Raw genomic sequence first — 25332 nt, forward strand, 5'->3', positions numbered from 1 at the left:
ATCTCCACATTTCTACAACTCGAGGAAATGTTTTATGCCAATGCATGTTTTATGTCAATCAAACGTATAAAAGTTACTATGGCTGCAGAAGGCCATAAAGATGCACTTTTAAACTCTTAAAAATAAGGTACCATAATTACATCTCATAGAACTGTGCGTCCCACGAGTCTCTTCGCTGTTTTTAAGATACCCGTGGTGAATGAGGTAAAGGAAGAGGGGAGGGAAAGGGGAAAGAAGCCCTGTAAGTTCTGTGTGCGGAAAAATGCAAAAGTGGTGCAGATTTTCAAGTAGAATCTCTCTCTTTGTCTCTGATTTATTAACTTTAATAATGGTGGGATCTCTCTCAACTTTGGGTTTGAGAACTGCAGTCATTACAGTTCAAGAATATCTTTTTTCCCCTGAAGCAATCACTAGTCGTGTCAGTCCCCTGGGAAAGCAAAACAGCTTTCTGTCTCTTCTTTCTTTTAACCCTTAACTAACATCTTAGAAATGTTTTCTTTTGAAACTGAACTTTTGTGCATTCACAGCAACGATATCTGTTGAGCCATAATCAACTTAGACATCACAGATGTTTGCAGCTGAAGTTACTCATTATTGAACTGTTCCAAGGGTCTCATTTCAGGGAAATAAGTTCACTCACAGCAGAGTTTCACAGCAATGTTGTAAAGGTGATAAGAGAGCTCTAGTCCTTCGGCCTTTGTGCTGGGAGCTGGATGACCTGGTAGAAGCAGGACAAGGTCTTCTTTCTGAGGCTGAGAGATTATATACCTGCCTTTCTCTACCTTGTGGTTCTTGATTCTCTGCACATCTTAGGCTTGTCTTTGCTGAGCAAGAACAATGACCCACACTCAGGAGTTCATGGTGAAAGTATTAGCCTTGCCCTTAACTAGTAATGTCTACAGAACATTTCTCTGTATATATTTCGTTTTTATCCTCGGTGACTAAAGTCAAACAAAGCAGCTCTGAGCCAGTCTTCAGGATCCACTCAAAGATGAGTGTGTGTGGAGGCCCAGTGATGTGGGCCCTATGGTCAGGTCTTTATTTGTTGGAGACGCAATGATTCTTGGGATTCCAAATGTATGTACCTCAGTGGGGCAGAGTTCTCAGTCTAAGTATATAGTGAGAAGGCTTAATCACATTCATTAATCCCATCAGAAAGGGCCTGCATATGGGGCAACATTGGTTTGATGTTACTGTCATAGAAAGGCCTTGGAAGTTGTGATTCATCTAAGCCATGAGAGATTTCCACAATTCAACTGGATCCCGTTTGTACAGTCCTATAGACAGGAAGAAAATGAAACACTAAAAGCTTAAATGTCCATTTGAATTTAAGAATCAAATAAACAGTCTTCTCTGGGTTCTCTAGGGATGAAAACTACAAAGGAGGTCACAAGACCAACTTAAGGAGTAAGTTATAAAGCAAACCCTGCTGTAAACCCTTCACTGTCACCATGAAGAATCTAGTACATGTATACATATAACTGAATCATTTTGCTGTATACCTGAAACTAACACAACATTGTAAATCAACTGTACTTCAATAAAAAATAAAATTTTTAAAGTGGTTCATATATATATATATATATATATGTAAAGATAATCAACAAGGATCTACTGTATAGCACAGGAAACTACTCACATTCTGTAATAACCTATAAGGGGAAAGAATCTGAGAAAAAAAAATATATAACATACACACTGATCACTTTGCTGTACACCTGAAGCTAACACAATATTGTAAATCAACTATAGTCCAATATAAAATAGTAAATTTTTTAAAGTGAAAAAAAAGAAACGTAGTATTTCTGGCTATCATATAACCCTAATTGGATAAGAAGGGACTCTTCAAATTTCACTTGGTGAGACATCATTGTTTTCTTAGTAGGTTAGAATCTTTTAAGTTCAGGATGGTTTGTAATTAAGTATAAACATGTTTAAAGGATATCGTTAATATTTTTCTGCTTAAGAATATGTCATATTTAAAATCATATATTTTTAATATGTGAGAGAATTTTACATATTAATCAGGTTTGTTTTTAAAATTTTCAATTTAAAATGAATAATTGAGGAACTGCTTTAGAGCTGTGCTTTTTAAGTTGAAATCTTACTAAATTTGTATATAGCATTATAAGATTTAAGAGAAGTTACTTCTCATCACATTTATAAATTTAAATCATTAGCTATATGAATTATGTCAAGGATTTGGGAAAGTTTTGCTTGTAAGTCAGAGAGTTGAGTTACCTCACCACAAAAGATATCAAATATATTAAATGTACATATGCCATTTAATATATTTACAGGAATTTTATTAACAAGTTTGTCAATTATTCAAAGTCTGTTAAAATTGACAGCTGAACAGATACTGAACTTATAAACAAAACAATTCGATTGCATGCTAAACTTAAAACCTTAAGGAAAACTAAGCTTGAAAATTGTAAATTTAATAACTTAGACAATAATTTTAAAGCCAAAAAGAGCTCCACAAACTTTTATTAAATTCATGAAATACATCCTTAAGAAAACTTTATATTTGATAGTTAATACAGTTTAAACTGACTTAAAACAGAATGTTGTATTTAGCCTTTCCTTAAAGAAAATGCATATTTTTTAATCTATTCAACACACCTACTTCCCAGGTGGTGCTAGGGTAGAGAATCTGCCTGCCAATGCAGGAGACTAGAGTTTGATCCCTGGATCCAGATGATCCCCTGGAGAAGGAAATGGCAACCCACTCCAGTAATCTTGCCTGGGAAATCCCATGGACAGAGGAGCCTGGCAGGTTACAGTCCATAGGCCACAAAGAGTTGGACACGACTGAGCAACTGAGCACAAACATAGCACATACAAATTACATTTCCACTTTAAAGCACAACCCCCTCCTTCCTTTCCCAAAGGTAGAATGGGCTACAGTGCTATGATTCATATAGTATGAGCCAGGTAGTTGCTAGTACATTATCCCTCCAAAGCTCTGTGGCTTAACTAAACTAACAAACAAAAAATTCCTGTCTCATTGATACTGTAGTGAGTGATTCTCTGTGACTGGAGTGGAGATGGTTGGAGAAGAGACCCTAGAGATTGTGCAAGAGTTTCTGAGAGAAGAGCCAGGAAGGGCACACACCACCCACATACTGCCTATCCATTGGCTAAAGTTAGTCACATGGTTAGGAAATGCACCACCTTCTGTGTCCACTAGGAGAAAGAAATGGTTTCATGTACCTGTAGCATTGTCTCTGCCATACAGAACAAGATAATTCTCCTTTAAAACAAACCATGATATAAATGTATCATTTTCATAGACAATACTGTTTGTGACTTGAGTGGAAGGAGGCATTTTCAAAATGTAAATAAATGAACAAAGAGCCAGGAGTGAATTTTACCCCCTTGCCTTTACCTGTGTTGGTTCTATTTAACACAGTAGCAAGAGCAGGGCAGACTTGTAAGTTACTGGTTAATGCAGGTATTCTGCTTTGGGTAATTTGGGTTCTGGTCCCCTGAAATATCTTCTTACAGTTGTTTGTATGCCCTAAATTAAAGATATAATTGCTATATTATCTCTTAACTTTGTGTCTAGTAAATCCAGATTTAATCACAGACTAAAGAAAGCAAAAAATTTTTTCCCAAATGACAGTATGTTCTTTGGAACTATTTTTCTAATACATCATTTAGGATTGATCCAATCATTTCAATCCAATAGAAACTTATTCCTTTGAAAAGAGAAACTTTAGAGAATGAGTAAAAGGGAAACTTTCATTACATGTACAAATTTATTCATTATTATTTCTTTCAATAAGAGTATCTAAATTGTGAATAATGTACTCCTTGGTTGGTTATTTTAAGCCCCAAAAGATTTGCTTGATTTTTTCATATTTTTAATAATAAGCATGTGTTAAACACTTACTGCATGTCAGATTATTCAGCACGTGTTGTGGATCAGGCATTTTGATTATTTCTGAACCAAACTTATGAAATTATCTGGATAAATCAAACCAAATTCTACTTTTTTTGGCCTGATTTATATCCAAACACTTTTTATATACGGTTGTGTCTTGATTTATTCATTGAATAAGCATTTTTTGTGTGATTGTGTGCTAAGCACATGCTGAGTTGCTTCAGTTGTGTCTGCTTCATTGTGACCCCATGGAATGTAACCAGCTAGGCTCCTCTGTCCTTGGGATTTCCCAGGCAAAAATACTGGAGTGGGTTGCCATGCCCTTCTCCAGGTGATCTTCCTGACCCAGGGATTGAACCTGCGTCTCTTATGTCTCCTGCATTGGCAAGTGGATTCTTTACCACTAGAGCCACCTAAGATTAATGGGTATCAAATCTAGTGATAGACTAAGTGAGAATACAAGAAAAGTAGACCCTATTTTTGAGAGGTTGCATTTCAGAAAACCTCAGAACTAAGTGCTCAGAACTGAAAAGCCCCAGTTGCAGTCCCAAATTACCCGTTATTGTAGAATGTTGCTTGGCACCATAGAATAAAAATACTTCAGTCCTGGTCCAAATTTGGGATAATTTAGATGCATTAACTTTGGGAACTCAGTCTTAAACAGTTTAAGTCACCAAATTATGTCTAGGAACATTCAAAGTAAGCCACAGAACAAAACTTGAAAATACCCAACAGGAAAAATCATTTCTACTTTTGTCATAGGAATTCCCACATTGCCAGAATCCATTTGCAATAAAAAGCTCCTGCAATTATTAAGAATCCATTCACTTGGGCTATTTTACTCATGTAAAAGCTATTTATGGTTTATTCCTTAAAATATATCCCTTCCAGTATCATTTAAAAAAATGAAAATCTTGCTGCATTTTTATGGCTACATCCTGGTAAGCAGAGAAGTGTTATAGAATAAGATGCCAGAGTCCTTTGAAAGAACTATTATTAAAAAAACTATGCACTGGTTATTACTCACTACAATCTGTAAATTAGCAGATTTTTGCCCAGGTTAATGATTTTATTACAAACCTAATGGTTGATGATGTTGGGTTAAGAAGCACAGTAAATTCAAGCATTGATGTACCTCTTTGTGCTCCAAACACGTAACAATGATGAATGAACTTTGAAAAAGAAAATTTTAAATACATAGGAAGCTCAAAAATAAGACCAGCATCACTGTACACCAGAAATGGAACAATGCCCAAGTATGACACAGATATACCATATATCTATTATTTCCAAGGCTTAAAATAATAAATAATGACCAGTGTATTAATTTTATATCCTGTAAGTTTGCTATATTCACTGATTAGCTCTGGTAATTTTCTGGTGGCATCTTCAGGGTTTTCTATGTATAGTATCACATTGTCTGAAAACAGTGAGAGTTTTACTTCTCCTTTTTCAATCTGGATTCCTTTTATTTCTTTTTATTCTCTGATTACTGTAGCTAGGACTTCTAAAACTATGTTGAATAATAGTGGTGAGAGTGGGCACCCTTGTCTTATTCCAGATCTTACAGGAAATACTTTCCGTTTTTCACCATTGAGAATAATGTTTGCTGTGGTTTTGTGGTATATGGCCTTCATTATGTTGAGGTATGTTCCTTCTCTGCCTACTTTCTGGAGAATTTTTATCATAAATGGGTGTTGAATTTTGTCAAAAGATTTCTCTGCATCTATTGAGATGATCAAATGATTTTTATCTTTCAATTTGTTAATATTGATTAATTTGCATATATTGAAGAATTCTTGCATCCTTGGAGTAAAGCCCACTTGATCATGATTGTATAATCCTTTTAATGTGTTGTTGGATTCGATTTGCTAGAATTTTGTTGTGGATTTTTGTATCTATGTTCATCAGTGATATTGGCCTGTTATTGTCTTTTTTGGTGACATTGAGGCAGAAAGCTCAAATCAGGTGCTCTGTGATAACCTAGAAGGGTGGAATAGGGTGGGAGGCGGGAAAGAGGTTTAAGAGGGAGGGGACATATGTATACCTATGGCTGATTCATGTTGATATATGGCAGCAATCAACACAATATTGTAAAGCAATTATCCTCCAATTAAAAATAAATAAATTAAAAAAAAAAAAAAAAAGAATGACCAGGAGCAGTTCAGCCTTTGTTGACTAGAAGGGACCAGAATTGCTCCAAGTAAGGGAAGGACACAGCCAGATCTACTTTGAACTTCTTTGAACTCTGTAACTTTGAAATCTTTACTGATACACTTATTTCTCAAATTTCTCCAGAAAGGTGGAATTGATTCAGCTCATTACTTTGTATTATTTTGATAGGGAGAAGCAGTTTTAGGGGCTTCTACTTGGCTCTTCCTCCCAGAATAAATATTTCTCTGCAGATTAAGGAACAAATGTGGGCATTCTGGTGGTATCTGGTTATGTCTACTCCAGTTATACATTCAGGCACTAAGGAGATAACCTTGGGGTGGGTTCAGGATCCAGATCAAAAATCCATTTGTTTCTTCACTTTTATGAAGTGTGATTTGGGACCCCTAAGAATGATCAGCAGTTCAAAGCTAGTATCCAGTATTTGCTAAAGGTCTGAAAATGTCCATTATTCCAATGATAAGTCACCCTGGTAAATTGAACCAGCTCACTTTGGAAAGAAGATGAGGAAGATTCACATCAACTTCTGGGGATGTAGCTGAGTTCGTCTTTAAGCAGACTCTGCCACTCCTTTCATCAAGAGTTTCTGATTCTATGAATTAGCTCAGGTTTGAGAGTTGGATGAAGCCACAGTTTCCTATTGTCGTGATACACAATAGATTTCTATTCATCAGACTTAGAATTTTTACCACTTACTAATATTAAGTAAGACTTGCATAGGCAGTCCACCTATCTCAGTCAAAGAGATATCATGATCAATTAATTACCACCAAAGCTCTGTGGCTTCCCACTGGCTCAGATGGTAAAGAACCTGCCTGCAATGCAAGAGACTTGGGTTCAATCCCTGGGTCAGGAAGATCCCCTGGAGAAAGGAATGGCTACCCACTCCAGTATTCTTGCCTGGAGAATCCCATGAACAGAGGAGCCTGGCGGGCTACAATTCATGAGATCGAAAAGAGTCGGACACAACTGAGTGACTAAGTAAATATGCACACATAGACTGTCCACCTATCTCAATCATAGAGACACCATGATCAATTAACTACCACCAAAACTCTGTTCGAATATAACTATTCTCACTGCTATTCCAGCCCCACCACTCTTTAGAGTAACCATGCATACATACCTAATTTCTGGTGGTTAATTGCTGCTGTCATCTATGACCTGCAGAGAAGGGTCACTACAGAGAATATCAATGATGCCAGTTTGCCTTTCACTAGTATATTTTTCAAAATCTTGGTGAAAGGAATGTATAGTGGGCCCACTGGAGAAAAGAGTTAAGGAATGAGTGACAAGGTTGCGCTTAGAGAATCTCCAGCATTCTTGCCTCCATGTGCCTATGACTTTCTTTCTCTATGGTTTATCAAGGAAGTTATGTCATCTCACTCTTTATTTATTTAACATAGGCCACCATTGATTCTAGGTTTTAATTGACCAACCAATCAACCTGTTACAGACTAGGTGTGAAAGCACTGATACGATGTCTGAGGTTTTAAGGACAACCAGTTTTCCCTGCAAGAAAATTACTCCAGTGGGTGTCACTGATATTGTTTAAACAAGAGAAAGCTAATGACCTCATACAGGAAAGGAAAAGGATGCTTCTCTTCTTTCAGCTCTGCTTGCTGCTGCTGCTGCTGCTGCTGCTGCTGCTGCTGCTAAGTCGCTTCAGTTGTGTCCGACTCTGTGCGACCCCATAGACGGCAGCCCACCAGGCTCCTCCACAGGATTCTCTAGGCAAGAATACTGGAGTGGGTTGCCATTTCCTTCTCCATCAGCTCTGCCTGGGGCCCCCCAATACCCTGGCCCAAGCTTAAAGACCTTACATTGGCATTCAAGGCCCTTTCTGACCTGACCCACGAATGGTTCTTAGTTTTCTCCAGCACTAATGAACTAACTATCTTTTCCCTGAGCTTGTTATGATTGCTCAGTTCTCTCTGCCTATGTTGATGCTGTTTCTTTTTCCTACTGCCCTTTCTGCAATGTGTTCATCTGACATAGTCCTATTTATACTTCAAAATTATTCCAGGAGGACTTTTTCTGACAGAATCAATCTGTAATTCCTTTGTTCCACCCATTTACCATCTCAATTCTTCCAGTATTACAGCTGCCAGAGTGGCTAGTGATTGCCTATTTACATTCTGCCTCAGTCACTACTCTGTAAATTTCTTGAGAACAGGAGCCATGACTTATATATTCTCTAGTGTCTATCATAGTGCCTGGCACACAGTAGATTCTCTAAAGCATTTACTGAGCTGAGTGGATTCTATGTAGATGTCTAGCGAGAGCATGACATTTCACAAATGAATAACAGAACAAATTGACTGGTCAATACCAACAACTGCATTTTCATGTAATGTGTGCCAATCATGCTGGCTCTGAGGAAACAGAGCAAATGAGAAATCATTACCTTTGCCAGCACAGAGCATAGAATCCAGGGATCATCAGTGTCTTCCTCTCCACCCTGCTGAGACCATGGCTTCCTGCTCTCCAGGTTGTCCTGCTCTCTCTCTTGCCTGTTTCTTGTGGTTTGTTTGAATTTTGTGCTAATCTAAATTCCTCACGAACACCTTCCATCACCTGCTCACTGATCCACGACCTGTTCTTTTGACTAGATTGCATTTTAAAGGCCCCTGCCTTGGCTTCACTGATCCCAATGCTGACTGCCATGAAATGACCTCCGTCCCAAGTGACTATCAGTCATGTTTTCCCCCAAAATACAATCTACCTACAGTGTTAACGCAAATAAGCCCCCTGTCATATTAGCAAATATGGTAAATTCAAGATCAGTAGACCAGAAATAACCTGCCTCTTGTTATCTTATGCGGTCATGTGCACCAAATTGGAATATTTCTTTCCTCAAAGGTGGGAACTGAGTCAGAGGCCATCTGTGTGGCCCTTGCTCAGCAGTCCTGAGTGGCCAATAATTAATTTAGGTCGAATGTAATGACTCCCTTGTTAACAGTAGTTTTTCTGCACTTTCCTCAGTTGGCTCTGGAGACACATGGTTGAGTGTGATGTATGACTCCTGGCACAGAACGAAACCTGAGCCCCTGAAAGGACACAGACAGACAGGGGAAGTTGCTGTGTGCCTTGCTAGTGAATTTAGGGACTCAACACTCTTCTCTCAAGTGCGGCAGAGAAGGGGACTTAGCAGGAGTCCAGGCTGCACAGAAGAAACAGCAGGAGAAGCTTCGATTTCTCTGACTTTTTGCCTTCTAGCACCTCGGTTTGCACTTTAGAGCAACTTATACCACTCAAAGGGAAAGAGTGCTTGCTGAAGAGAGGGAGGTGCCTGAGAGAGGGAGGCTATTCATAGTGAACTGAAAAAATATTTTTTATTAGAAGTTATAAAATCAAGCTGACAATATTTCAATATACAATTCTTTTTCTTTTAAATGGTCAAAGATCATTCAGCTACTCTGTTACCAAAATACCACATTTATATATTGTTACAGCTTCCCTGATAGCTCCGCTGGTAAAGAATCCGCCTGCAATGCAGGAGACCCCAGTTTGATTCCTGAGCCACTGGTGAAGGGATAGGCTATCCACTCCAGTATTCTTGGGCTTCTCTGGTGGCTCAGCTGGTAAAGAATCCACCTGCAATATGGGAGACCTGGGTCCGATCCCTGGGTTGGGAAGATCCCCCGGAGAAGGGAACGGCTACCTACTCTAGTATTCTGGCCTGGAGAATTCCATGGGCAGTATAGTCATGGGGTCACAAACAGTTGGACACAACTGAGCAACTTTCATTTTCACATATTGTTATGATCCTTTTGCGTCTACTTTGTGTGTGTATTGCATGAAAATTTGATTTTGCAGAAAATAAAAATTGAGGGTGTTTTATTAATATTAATTTCCTGCATTGTAAGAGCAATAAAGGAAAGGAAAAGAGAAAGAAGTGGGGAAAAGAGAGAGGCAGGGAGGAAAGTATGCAAACATAGAGACAGGAAGGAAGGAAGGGAGGGAGGGAGAAAGCAAGCAATTTTTACTTTGTACCAAAATTAGGCAAAATGGCATCCTTCTACTCTCAACTCCAACACAAAGTTCTACATGAGGACCATGAAGTACCAAACCAATTCTTTCTCTCCTAGAGAATATTGGAGGCAGGCTCACAGACTTCCAGATAATCTGTGTGGGCTCACTCTCACCCTCATCTTTGCCCACTTAGCTGTCAGGCACATCCCACAAAGATCTCAACAAAGATAAAAGTGATTGACCAATATGGGAACTTGGTTCTTTTTTTTTTTTTTGATAAGAAACAGAAGCTCTAGTTCAGTTCAGTTCAGTTGCTTAGTCGTGTTCGACTCTTTGCGACCCCAGGGGCCGCAGCATGCCAGGCCTCCCTGTCCATCACCAACTCCCGGAGTTTACTCAAACTCATGCCCATTGAGTCAGTGATGCCATCCAACCATCTCATCCTCTATCGTCCCCTTCTCCCTCCTTCATTGTTTCCCAGAATCAGAGTCTTTTCCAATGAGTCAGTTCTTCCCATCAGGTGGCCAAAGTATTAGAGTTTCAGCTTCAGCATCAGTCCTTCCAATGAATATTCAGGACTGATTTCCTTTAGGATGGACTGGTTGGATCTCTGAAGCTTACATTACCATAAATTGTTTAGAATTCTAACACATGACTTCAAATTTTTCCATACCACATACCTGCTTAAAATTATTTCCTACCTCCAGTGAAACTGTTTTTTAAATTTTCTTTTTATTTATTTATTCTATTTTGGGGCCATGTGGCATGCGAGATATTAACTCCCTGACCAGGGATCAAACCTGTGCTCCCTGCATTGGAGTCTTAACCACTGGGCCATTGGGGAAGCCCCTTGAACCTGTTTTAAAACATGTTTTGGAACTAGGGTCTTGCTTTGTGTCACTGCCTCCGCTCTAAGACCACCCGAAACATATCCAGAGTTAAGCAGGTTGACTTGTGGCAATAAGGACAATGCACATCACAGAGATGGTGGACATCTCAACAAGAGGGCGCTAGAAATTATTACAGGGTTTGGGCTTGTGTACGGTGATTTGGGGCATAGTTCATGAAAGCAGGACTGCTCTCTGATTGGATCACTTCAGGAAGTGGGGGAAATTCTATATCTTAATATATTTTATCTAAAAGGAAGGAAAACTAGAGAAGACAAAGCTGTAATAGGTAAAAGCAGCAGTCACTCGTGTAGCCAAGACAAGGGTAGGTTTTGGTCATCTTTGTGGTTTGGAAATATTCCTGGTTTTGTCTGTGTTCAGGAAAGATCAAGGAGTGCCCTCATTTCTGTCTTGATCCACATGGACACAGGATGCCTTGGTTGATGTCGGTGTTTTTTTTAAAATGGCTTATGCTCCACAGAACACCAAGGCTTAGCTGGTACTGCCAGCCTAGGATGTCAGGAAACTTCTCTTCCTCTCATCGAAGCTAGAATTCACCAAAACAAAGGCAAAATGATAGAATTTTGGCTTGTAATTTATAAGTCAAAATAAGGAGATACATTTCTTTCTATTTTCCAAAGTCATATAAAGGGAACACAGCTATTAAATTTAAATGGATGTGGAACAAACTGAAGAATCTGGTTATCTTGAGATATAACTAATTAAAAAGGCAAAACAATGTAATCATTATTTAGTTGTTTAGGACATGCTGAGATTGAGTCTCTATATTCCCTTTTATACATTATTATTGCATTTTTAAACTGAGATTATATATAGGTAAGTTGGCCTTTATATTTTTTAAAATTTAAAGCTCTTGAAAAAAGGCAGAGTTCTATGTAAATACTTTTGTGCAAATCATACATTTAGAATAAGACATGAAATATATACATCTGTTGAAAAGGCAATAAAATCTTACTTATATAGGAATTTTAAATGGAATAGCATTTGCTGTAGTATTCCAAGATTTAGGAAGAGGTTTGCCTTGTGAAGTCTAAAACACAAACAAAATGTGGAGAACTTAGACAATCAGAGGATATTTGTCAGTAATTCAAAAACCGTAGTAACTAGAAAGATAGTTTTCCTTTGAACTTATCCTCAAAAGTGCCTTACTTTACAACTTCAATTTGCTAGTACAGACTTGGCCTTAGTTTTGTAAATTAAAAAATATATATATATTTGAAAGGTAGAGAGAGACTAGGACAAAATTACCATACAAACCATGAAAGTAAAGCAAATTGAAAAACCCAAGTGAATACTGTGAATGCTCCTAGACTAAACTGATCAGGTGAGTGAGTTTGGAACATATTCGATATTACATTTAAAACTGACATGTTAATTCTTAATGTTTAAATCTGGGTTTGAAGCAGTTCCTCAAAGTTTCCTAAAATCACTTAAGGCTTCATGAATAGAACAAATTGTTATTCTTGAGAATTTTCCTGAAGGACTTCACAATGGACTGTTAGAAAATATTTCCAAATGCTTTCTAAATAATTCAGTTTTTGAACTTAGCAGAGCACCTCTCCATTATGTAGCAAAAAATGATTATTTGTTATATATTGAAACCTCCCTTCATCTGACAATCATACAGTTCCTCAGCAGTAAATGTGTTTGTCTTTGAGGCCATTTTATTTCAAAAATGCCTCAAACATGAATAGTTTACCATATACTATTTCTACCAGAAGATTCTGCAAGAAAGGGCATTTTGCCTGAATAGGTTCAGGAGGAACACTGACATTTAGTTTTTGAAAGGTCTATGAAAGGAAGGCTGACTCAAGTCAAGTAAAGGTACTTTTGACACAAATCCCTCATAGGTTTCTATCCCAGCCCTGAATTGAAAGTAAAAGAGACATGATATGGTAACTTTGGCAGAAAAGCTGTTTTCAAAATTTCTATACACTGCACAGAGACAGTTGGCAGAGAACATTGTGTGTGCATTTATGTAAAAGTGGCATTTGAAGAGAAAGAGTTACATGGGTTTGAAATTGTGTATCATGAGAATGATTTGACATTTATTTCATTTTATTTTCTTAATTTTTGTGCCATTCACTATGTGTGATCCTATTTCCCCAACCAGAGATTGAACCCTAGCCCTCTGCATTTGAAGCATGGAGTCTTAACCATAGAACCTCCAGGGAAGTACAGACCTTCATTTCAAAGGAAACTCTAAAGTGACATAGTGAGCTGCTGCAGATCTGTGTGGGAACACAGCCATCACCATTACCTCGTATTTGAGAAAACAATGAAATTATTTGATGGATCCAAGGTCCAATATAAACCCACTGGAAATTTTCTTGGAGGCTAGGGATGCTGAATTTCTAATCTTTCCATATCCTTTCCACCCACAGATAATAACTCCTTGAGGCTGGTGGGTAGGGAAGACCCTCAGTTGATGGAAAAGAAGTTCTATTTCAAGAACCATTAATGATGCCTTTTGAAAATCTGGTTATTTGAAACAAATAAAAATGAAAGTTTCTCTTTAACAAGCACTTATATTGTGCCAGTCACTATTTTAAGCACTTTATGAATATTAAGTCATTTACTCTTCATAGCAAATTTATACTTTACCCAAGGGGAAACTGAGGCACCCTGAGTAATTTTGACCAGTTATGCTATTCATAGGTTTCCCCAGTGGCTCAGCAGTAAAGAATCCGCCTGTAAAGCAGGAGCTGCAGGAAACACGGGTTCAATCCCTGGGTCAGGAAGATTCCCTGGAGGAGGACATGGTAATCCACTCCAGTATTCTTGTCTGAAGAACCCCATGGATAGAGGAGCCTGGTGGGCTACAGTCCATAGGGACGCAAAGAGTCAAAAACTACTGAAGTGACTTAGCATGCACACATGCTGATCATAAATATTGTTGTCAGAATTCAGACCTAGGCATCTGGCTCTTTACTTTGAGCTCTTTATTTTGCTATACATGCAGGTTTTTACCATTTGTACATCAATTCTGCTCCAGGTGACTAGACTGCTCTGCAGCTACCATGAGCCAAGCAGAGGACGTATGTACTTCCCTATGTTCTAGTTATTCTACTGGAGTAATAAGTGATCTGTCAAGAATGAAAAGTTATAACTTATTAGGGATTGCTTCCAATCCTCAGCAAGTATTTCCATAAACTTTGTGTTGCCCCTTTCTTGTGCTGTGTCTGTATTCAGGTAAAATCAAAGGCTAATTGGCACATGTGGGTCAGTCTTCCTGTAAAGATCTGTGCTCTGGATTCAAACAGCCAGATTTCATTTCCAGGTAGGAAAAAGCAGACTTGATAGAGTTAGGAAGCATAGGCAGAGTAGATAATTTGGAATTTCAAACAATTTGGGTGACTAGAAAGAATGGGGTGATGCTGATACACTGCAGAAGAAAGTTACAGACCAAATTACATTGGTAGCATATGTGACAGTCGTTTCAGTGAGAAGAGGTCCATTAAACTTGGAACAAAGTTTTCCTCCAGCTAATAGAATTTCTATGTGAATCTAGGGGCAAAATTAATGCTGTTTTGTAATCTAAAAGTTGGGGCAATATTATGGGGGACATGTTCCCCTCTGCTTTTGGTGTGGGCAGTGGCAGTGGAGCTGGGTAAGGGGAGAGGTCTTGGCCCAAGAGCCAACAAAAGAAAGTTCTGGAGCCTCCTGTGCCTGATGGCATAGACTCTTCCTCTAGAAGACGACCAATGGCCCCTCTAGTCCTTTCTCTCAGGGACAAACAGCCTTGATAATCCTTTGGAAGTAATCTGATCAGATCATCCCTTCCTATCTTAAAGAAAACCATCCCTTCAGAATCTTGACGATTTCTGAGATTAGTCAGGGATGAGAACGTTGATATGAAGGAAGAGTCAGGCCTCTGTCTACCTTTCTGCCTCACTGCTCACCATGTTCTCCCCTCTCATCCCACCCCCCACCACACACACACACACACACACTCTGCTCCAAGGCTGTCTGAAGGTCTCTCAATTCTTTAAGTCAAGGATGTACTCTCTTACCTCAGGGAACTTCTCACTTCTCACTATTGCCTCTGACTTAAATACTCTTCTCCTACTTCTTTCATGGCTGACACTTACCTCTGTGTATGATTCAAATGTAGAATTATCGTCATATTTTTCCTCAGAACTTATGATCCATAGATCCAACTGCTGTTTCAACTTCTGCAGCTGAGTGCTTTAAAATAATTTCAAACTCAGCAAACCCAGCACTTGATGCATGATCCTTTCCTCTAAACCTGGTCCTTTACCAGTGCACAGATCTCAGAGAAGGTTCTCTTTTTCCATCTAATTGTACAAAACAGAAATTTGGAACTCACCCTGTCCTATCCTCCTTCCTCACTGCTTCTCCATGTCTGAGCTGTCACAATATGCATGCCTTTATTCTCTTAATATTTCTTGAATCCATTCTCATCCATCTGCCAACTTCTGGTGTGGTTTAAGCCACAATTCTATTATGTGTATGAGTGATCCACCTGGGGAGCTTGGTAAAATGCAGATCCAGAATCAGCAGGTCTGCATTTCTAATAGGCTCCTCGGGGATGCCCATATTGTTGGTCTACATGCACCCTTTGTGAGTAGGGAGGCTCTAAGCTACCAGCAATGCTTTCCTAGGTGACCCCAGTATCATCCTAATAGGTACAAATAACTCCTGCTGTTCCATCACCCATGCCAGGACCAAGGTCATCTTCACCAAGTGTGGGTCTTCATAGACTTCTGTTGCTATGGGGACCAAGTCTAGGATTCCTAATAGCTTACGAAGCCATTCACAAGTAGCCCCTCCCTACCTCTCCTATATCATCCTAAACCAAGCTTACTCTTACTTTCTGTCCTATAGCCACTTCAGTATTCTTGCCTTGGAAATTCCATGGACAGAGGAGCCTGGTGGGCTACAGTCCATAGGGGTCACAAAGTCAGACACAACTTGGCAACTAAACAAGTACAATACAAAATGTCACCTTTCAAAGTTAAAAGCAGTTGAATATCAGCAGTTTTGTACTGTCCAACCTAACTGTTCCTGAATGAACTGAGTTCCCTCCCTGCATAAAACCTCTTTGAAAAGAAGACACGCTTTGTTCTTCCTTTTCACCCTGTCATCGCCCATGCATCCTTCAGATCTCAGCTCCAAATGACCTGTTCCTCAGGGAAGCCTTCCAGACATACTTGACCAGGAGAGCACTCCCTCTAAGTGCTATAACACCATGTTCTTCTCCTTCTTTGCACTAACTACAGTTGCAATTTTGGGTGATTGTTTCATTACTTTCTCTTCCCTTTACTCAAATGCAGATTCCAAGGAGTTAGGGACCACTTCTGCTTTGTTCATTGTTATATCCCCAGCCTTCAATTTTGTCAGCACATGTTTGCTTAGTTTCTTGCTTAACTACTGCAGGAGCAACTTAAATACAGTCTACAGATCACCTTCCTTGAATTCTAGGGAGGGTTTGGGAGGGAACTAGGGCTCCAAGGGTAGCTGTTAGGGTATCCAAGGCATTTGTTTCCTTCCATAACTGTGGTCCTTTCCTACAAGTTCCTTCTGTGTGAATTGGTTGATATCTACAATAGTAAATTAATCCAAACTAAATACAAGGATCACCTACAGAAAACATGGCCATTTTTTTCATAGTGCTTCATAATTGAAGAAGCGTTTTCTCACACATTATTTTATTTTCACATCTTAATAATCCTTGCTATCAGTAAGGCAAGCATTATTATCACCTCCCTTTTGCAGACAAAAAGAGTTCCTAAAAGTCAGTTCCTAACTGACTTTTGCAGACAAAAGTCTGTTCCTACCTTCTAATTGAAGTGAGAAACTCATACAACTGCAAAGCAAGTACTTTAACTCCAACCTTCTACTGCCAAACCTAGGTTCTTTCCATGAGCAGCGCCTCCCCAAATCAAGGTAAAATACACCTTTCTCCTGTGTCCTGCCTTCTAAGTGGGAGGTGGAGCAATGTTGTGCTGACACTGGAATTAGGTCATAAGAATGAAAAATCTTTTGGGGATTCTGTGGTTGATGGCTCATAGATCATGTAACTATTTTATTTTTAGATCATCCTAGATTTTACCACATTGCAAACTATTAAGGACACAGACTTCTTAAACATGATAGTGCCTGTACCATTGGACACATGGTTGGTATAACTCATAGGATTCTTTTCCCTTCATCATCATATCTTGCATCATTCCCACAGAAAATGACTGTTTCACAAGGAACTAATGACAGCCACTTTCCCAGACATCTTCCAAATGTTTTACAGTCACTGATGGGTGGACCTGCTAATTCTGTGAGTCAGTCAAGTCACTAATGATGGGCTTAGAGACCACAAAGAGCCTCAGTGAAAGGACAGCATTCACTGCCCCACTCAGAGCCACAGTGGACCTTCAGCCTCTAGATAAACCAAAACATTCTAAATTTCCCCTACTGGTGATACAAGAGGCATTTGGATTTTCTGCACTGAGTCTTAGTAGTGGCATGTGGGATCTAGTTCCCCAACCAGGGATTGAACCAAAGCCCCCTGCACTGGGAGCTTGCAGTCTTAGCCACTGGACCACCAGGGAAGTCCCTGAATTTTCTGATCTCATAACAATTTGAATAATAAAATCATTAAAATCTTCACTACAATCATACTGATGCAAGATGCATTTCTTTCATGTATTTCTTTGAAATGAGAAGCTCTTTTTAACATAGGAAAAGCTGCAACAATAACAACCAAACTTCCCCCAACTGAATTACCCACAATAAAAGCCAATGTCTGGAAAGAGTCACTCCCACATTGGAGAAATTCAAGATCTTCAAGAAGCTGAATTAAGAAAACAGACATGTAACCTCTGGTGATGAAGATAGATAAATCTCTGATTCTTGGGGTAAAGTTTAAGAAGTGAGCACCTTAGAAGAATAAATTAGTCACTCTAGTAAAACATGGAAACACTGGAGGGAAGGCCAGGGGAATTCCCAGAATCTATGTCTCTTTCATTACTTTTTTGCTCGATGATTGTGGGACCCCAGGAACCATAGTCTCTTGATTGTCTTTTCAGTAGAGCTGACAGCCTGGTGAAACCTTCCCCTGGTAAGTTCTCATCACTGTTCATCCCTCCAACTCCTCTTCTCCTGAGATCACATCTTTTGTTCAAGAAACCTTTGGCTGCTCAGGTGAGCACAGTTGAGGAATGCCATCCAACTGAACCCAAGGTAATGGTGCAGAAGAAAAATAGAAAATAGACCCTCTTTTTTCTAGAAATGCAGCTGTTTTTAGCCTTAGGAAGACAATCTCTCTGGATAGCTAAATGAGATTTTTCACGTCTCACTCTGGATATTTGTGGCCAAGAGGATACTGTTCAAACCTACAATCTTGTCCTTAGCATGATTTCAATGACTTAGATATTCTTATTGCTGCTTTAAAAAGTATAGTTCTTTGGAATAATAAGTATATTTCAATTTGCAGTTAATTTTACCTAAGGTATGCATTTATACCCTTCATGGGGATGAAAACCTGGATTACTGAGAAAGTCTCCAACTTTAAAATATACTTTATAGGTTATCACTAGACTGATAATCTCCAAATTTTGTATTAATCATGTATATTCCCACTTAAAATATGTGAGTAGCTACGCTTTACTTACAGAAGAAAACCCATACTCCTTCCTCTAATATTAAAGGTGTTCCTCCATCTGAGTCCATGCTGACTTTCCAACATGACCCAGCACTTCCCAAGGCAAATTCTTTGTCTGCCTAAAAATCAATTTACTCACTGTCATCCTTCATTTATTCATTTATTCTACAGATATTCTTTAAGCACCTACCATGATCCAGGGTTTATTCTAGGCACTCAGGATTAACTCTCTGAATAACACAGATGAATTTCATGACCTTAAATAATTTATACTCTGGTAAGAAGAGATTGGCAGTAAACAAACAAATAAATACAATTCTAACACATAAATTTAATGGGACTGGTATTGACAAGGTCTATGACGACAATACACTGAGAGTGATCAAAGCTTGGGACATGTTTCACATAGGGAGGGCAGGTCATGGTAGCCTCTAGTGAGAAAATATTTGAGCAGAGATGGCTGGAGGGAAGCTAGGCTGCAGGCCATGTGGATAGCCTGGGGAAGAGGGAAGAGCATGTGCCAAGGTCTGGCAGTGGGAATGTGCTTGGAATGTTCAAGGAGAGCAAGGAGACCAGTGTGACTGGAGTGGAGTGATTGGGGAGGGAGTGATAGGAATAAAGAAATAGTGGGAGGATGAACTTGGGTTGGACTGATTAAACCATGATAAGCACTTTGACTTTTCCAGAGAAAGACATGGAAATCCATGACAGAATTTTAGCAAAAGTATAACATGACCTGATGTTCTTCATAAGAGGAACACTCTGGGTCAGTGTTAGAGTAGCTTAAAAGTGGGTTGGGGTAAAGAAACCAATTACAAATTATCAACTCAGTGAGAGGGAAAGACAATTTGGCCCAGGATGGTGGCAGGATGGTAATGAGAAGTCATTATATTCTGTATATATAATATTTTGAAAGAGCATTGTGAAGGCTGGCTGATGACTTAAATGAAGAATAAGAAAAAAAGAAAAGTTAGGCATGACTAAGATTTTTTTTTTTATAGGAGCAAATCAAAGAATAGAATTTTCATGAAATAATTTTGGGAGCAGTTTTTAGAGGTGGAAACTGGGAAATCCAAAGTTTGATTTGGGGCAATTTTGCAAAGCTTTGACATGCCATCAGACATACAAATAAAAATGTTGAATAAGCAGGATATCTAAGCCAGGAGGGTGCTCCTGGCTTAGATAAAAATTGGGAAGTTATCATTATACAAACAGAGTGAAGTAAGCCAGACAAAATCAAATATACATTAACACATATATGTGGAATCCAGAAAAACGGTACAGATGAATCTATTTGCAGGGCAGGAATAGAGATGCAGACATAGAGAACAGACTTGTGGACATGGGAGGTAAGAGGAGGGTGTGACAAATTGGGAGAGTAGGATTGACATATATATACTACCATGTGTGAAATAGATAGCTAGTGGGAAGCTGCTACGTAGCAGAGGGAGCTCAGCTTGGCACTGTGTGATGACCAAGAAGGGTGAGATGGGAGGGTGAAAGGGAGACCCAAGAGGGAGGGGATATATGTATGTGTAGAGCTGATTCACTTCGTTGTACAGCAGAAACTAAAACAACATTGTAAAGCAATTATGCTCAAAACCAAAAAAAATCAGTAGAACTGAATGGCATCCCCTAGGGTGTGAAGGCACATAAAACAGAGAAGAACTCTGAAGATTGAACCTTTGGAGATGAGGAAGAGAAAGAAGCAGCAGTAAAGAAGATGGAGAGAAACCCATGAGGTATGAGGACAGCTACCTTAATTGCTTCCTTGCCTTAGTTCATGTCAATCTCTGTACTGGAAATGCCTAGAAATACCTTCTTTAATCTCCTTCATTTATTCACACCCTACCCATCCATCACAGACAGGCACTTAATGCCATGTCATGTATGGTTGTATTTTATTTGACAATTTAACCCTTATTTATGGTTTAGTTCTTTCTAGATGAATAATTATTTTTCTTAATCCTTCAACATACCTTTCCATCCTCAATGCTGTTCTATGCTTTAATTCTGTTAAGTTGGTTCCCGTCTGAATGTGTCTAGGAAACCTATCCTTCTATCACTTCCCAGCCATTCCAGACCCCAAGTATAAAATACACATGAAAATCACTGGTAACACCAGCCTAACAACAGGTGACAAAAGAAACTAGAGTTGTTTGTGGTCTGAAATCCAAATTTGAGGTGGTTCCAACATCTTGAGATGTGGAATTTGTGGCCATTGTGCTATGGCACAAACCCAGTAGCACTTAGGATCATCAATCAAAACAAATTAATAGATATATACATTCAGTAATTACCACACAGGAAATAGACATGTATGGAAAGCAATATCTCCCCCTATAGAATTCACTCTCCACATAAGCCAGGAAATAGATGACAATTTAAGTTAAAAAAACAAGAGTTTAGGAGAGCAATTTTAAAACTTAAAACTGGAAAAATTCACTTCAAGTTATTGTTTATCCATGACAAAAAGCTACATATATTGTTCATTGGTATCGTTACCAGAAGTGCTGTGAAAGGAGAACAAAACATGACATCTTGTCTATCAAAATAAAAGATAACCCCAGAGACAGGCCTGGCTCAGCACAAGGCCAACTCAGAATCAGCAAAAGACAACCACATGTGGAATGCATTGAAAACCGACTCTGAACGCCACTCTGCAAAAATAAGAAGGGTGAGGGCGCCCCTCAGCTGAGCAAGCACATCTCTCTGAAGGCAAGGGGCAGTCTGGAGTAGTGACATCTGCAGACCTGCTTCCCACCTCTCCCCAGAGGCTTGCCATTGTTACATAAAGTTTCATTTGGGTTTGAACCAATAACCTAGAGAAAACTGTGCTTAGTCTCTCAATCATGTTTGACTCTTTGCGACCCCATGGACTGTAGCTCACCAGGCTCCTCTATCCATGGGGATTCTCCAGGCAAGAATATTGGAGTGGGTTGCCATGTCCTCCTCCAAAGGATCTTCCCAACCCAGGGATCGAACCCAGGTCTCCTGCATTGCAGGTGGATTCTTTACCATCTGAGCCACCAGAGAAGCCCAGAGAAAATTATTTTAGACATTTGGTTTCTAGTACATGAAATTAGTCCACAGTGTTCTGATGATGCCTTTCCCCAAGATTGGCATTTTAGAGGGAAGAATGATTTTGAACCTGTGCCTGTGATCACTACAAGTCTTTTGACATGTACTAGGCATGAGTTGACTCATTGGAAAAGACCCTAATGCTGGGAAGGATTGGGGGCAGGAGGAGAAGGGGACAACAGAGGATGAGATGGTTGGATGGCATCATCGGCTCGATGGACATGGGTTTGGGTAAACTCCGGGAGTTGGTGATGGACAGGGAGGCCTGGCGTGCTGCAATTCATGGGGTCGCAAAGAGTCGGACACGACTGAGCGACTGAACTGAACTGAACTGAGTCATAGCACATATGCTCAAAGAACATGGAGATGAGTGATGTCTTTTTGTTAACTGATGACTTAGGAAGCAAGATAGTTTTACTCAGAATAGCCAGAATGGACAGGTCCACAGTGATGTCGTTTAAATGCTATAAGAACAGCATAAGTTCAACGATGATGGATGATCTGATTGAGCCTTTAAGCAGCATAAGACTTATTTATCTTTGCAGAAACCATGACTTAAATACTTTCTTTTATCAACATTCAGCTTAAAGTTATCTATATTGTTTTTCCTTTTAATAGAGTTTTAAAAAAATCAAATAGTGTTGCTCTGTGAGGTGAATGCTGTCTCATAGTTAATCCAGCTTTATTAAGTCACAAAGTAGGTAAAGATAAATTGAAGAATTAAAGTAAAATTGTTATTCAACAATAGCTGTGAATATTATGATATTGGTAAATAATCCATTAAGTGGGACAAATATAAATAGACTATAATTAACAACCAATATATCTGCAAAACTAGATTTAATACCGTATTATTGACATCTTCAGGCTTACAGATATCTTCTAGAGTAAAAAACTTATTTATTTACATCTGCTGTTGTCTTTTAAACTGATTCTGAAAACCACAGAGGTCATATTTTATTTAAATGTATTAAACTGTTTGCATCTTACTTTTGCTCATTTGGTTTATTGTATTCTGGAAATATTTGTTGTTTATATTCAGAGGAGCATAATCCCTTTAGTGAATGGGAATTTAAATTTAAACACAATCATCAAATCCAGAAGGCTTTTTAGTTTACAAAAATTACAAACCCAGACTAGTTATAGAAGTGTTATCATTCTATTTTTTGTTATCTTTCTTTCTCTTGATGATGAGCCCTTAGACATCAGATTAATCACCTTGCTTACTGGTAATGACTCATTTTGGCTTCTTTTCTTGAATTGTTTTAATTTTAATAAGTCTTTGTCTTAAAAGAGCATGTCATCAGTCAAAATAATGCTATCACTTCTGAAAATATTTTCCTTTTCTGACATGCACCAAGGTGCCATAAAGTAGTGTTGACAACTCCATCTATAGCATTCCACAAATCTTAAGGAGATATATCATCTGAAAAACCACACAGTCTATATCCGGGCTTTGACAAAACCTGAAACATGGCCTGCCAACCACAGATAAGATTTTGAAATGAAATGTTAGTCACTGAAAAGGTGATAACAGCAACAAGGATCAAATGCATGTACCCCTTCACCTGTGGCAGCCTGTGGTTTTGAGCCATGCCACCTTACGAAAACATATTGCTATTTGGTCTCTTGGCAAAGTCAGTGGATATGCCTAGCGTGATATTGCATGAAAACACACAGTGGACATGGTGTTAGATGCACTGCTGGGAAAGTGCTGGAATTAAGAGATGTTGTGAAGCAATAACCCAGCATGTCTAGCAAATTGGAGAATAAGGGGTTGGCACAGCTTGCCACAGAGCCGGAAAGATCAAAGCAACATGCCGTCATGAGGCAACAATAGTGGCTCAGATGGAAACTATGAAACCTTTCAGAACAAGTGAATTTTTTCTTCTTCTCCCCATCTTTCTCCCCCTCCTCTTCCTCCTCCTTCTACTTCTTCTCCCTACTTCTTTTTCTTTGAATCCTCAAGTGTTTTGAGATTTCAGGCTGTTTTCAGCTTCCTATGGAAAATTTCAGTGGATAAGAGGAGACAAAAACTCGTGACAGTGGACCTAGACATGAAATATTAAACCGAAGGATTTTTTTTTAAGATTCTTCAAAAAAAATATATAACCAGAATGGCCACAAACAGTACCTTTAAGGCAGAATTTATAATCATTTACTTCTTAATGGTTCCTCCCCCATGCCATCCATTTTCAAACAAAGCTGAGTTTATAGCCATCATCTGAGATTACATTCCCGTGCAGTCGCAGTATTTCTTCTCTAATGATTTATTTAAAAGGGCCTCACCATGATAGCTCTCCAACTTTGTTCCTTCCTGTATATCACTGTTCAGGGTCAAATGCTGGAAAAGGGCTGGTCTCTGAGGCCTAACATATTTCACCAGTGGAGACTCTGGCTTTTCACTTCTCTTTCTCTCCTCATCACTTGCGGCTTAAAGAAGAACAGATGTGGAAACGTTTAGAAAAAGACTAATTGAATTTCACATAACACAATTTCGCATTGTTTGAGGAAGTACCTAAATCAACAGCACATTTTCCAAAGGCCCAGCCTCGCCTAATTAGAACGCCAAACGTGTGACTAATTGGCCACACTTCCACCGAAGGCTCGGCGGCAGATGCGCTGCGGTTCGCTCCCCTCGCTCCCGCGGAGGCCAGCGGTTTGGCTGCGAGGAACGGAGGTTCTACGTGAACCGGCCGAGCGGGACCGGGATGGCCGGAGAGGGCGAGTCCTGGCGGAGCAGGAGAATTGGGATCGTGGGCGCGGCGGCAGCACCCTGAGAATTACCGGGAGATTATCAGTACATAAATTAAGAGATACTGGGGGCTCTGAAATTAGGACCATGAATTAGCCTGCTCTTTATCATGTCGGCTTCGTGGTTTTAGAACTTGACATCTAATTAAAATACAATCCGATATGGTCAGCGAAAGGCTCCAGCTCACTCAGCACTTTACCAGAGGGAAGAGCTGCTTTTTGCATGCGACAGGAGGTTTGCTTTCTTCCTCGTTGTATTTCCTAATGGTGTGCTGGGGGGTGCGTGGGAAAGAAAAGGACATAATTAGAGCGAAGGCAGGAGGATGATTCCCGGCTGGATTTTATTACAAAACTCTGAGTCTATTGCTCGAGGGGTCCTGTCTACCCCACTTTCTCCTCGTAGGCATAAAACCCACGGAACTAGAAGTGATTTTAAAAGTCATTTAGTGCAACTTTCACGTTTTATAGATGAGGATTCTGAGGCCAACAGAGGTGAAGTGATTCGCCTAGGGCCACCCGTCTCTTTGGTGGCTGATTTAGGACAGAAATCAAACATAACATTCACCTCTACTGCCAGTTATACTTCCTCACTGGTGCTCCAGCTGATGTTGAAGGAACGCTAGTGCAAGAGTTCACAGTTACCTGCTGGTGGTAGAGTTTGTTCAATCCTGATTATTTAAACAGCGAAATAATCCACTTGATTGCAAATTTGCTACAGAAATACAGTATTCTAATTTGCCAGCGTAGATCCTGGCTTCAGGGTAATTGACTATGTAAAACTCTGAACATTTGCTTTAATTCAATCTTGTCATTTTCTATATGATGAGAAATGAGAGTGAATATAGTTTTCTTTAGCAGGAATGCTTTTCTGAAAGAAGAGGCTATTTCTCTAGATTCAAGCTAAACAGAAATGCTATTCATATTGATTTTGT

General features: G+C 39.3%; 1 long non-coding RNA gene across 1 annotated transcript; it reads right to left on the reverse strand.

Moving 5' to 3' along the window:
• Positions 1-280: 280 nt before the first annotated feature.
• Positions 281-24304, reverse strand: LOC145521325 (uncharacterized). Its single transcript, XR_014065320.1, has 3 exons — positions 24165-24304; positions 23936-24079; positions 281-1277 (listed from the first exon to the last, which is right to left on the reverse strand). It is a non-coding gene; the product is annotated as an uncharacterized LOC145521325 (long non-coding RNA).
• Positions 24305-25332: the final 1028 nt, after the last annotated feature.

Source organism: Giraffa tippelskirchi, chromosome 9 (assembly GCF_054371585.1).
Source record: "Giraffa tippelskirchi isolate mGirTip1 chromosome 9, T2T-mGirTip1v1.2.pri, whole genome shotgun sequence".
Lineage (NCBI taxonomy): Eukaryota > Metazoa > Chordata > Mammalia > Artiodactyla > Giraffidae > Giraffa > Giraffa tippelskirchi.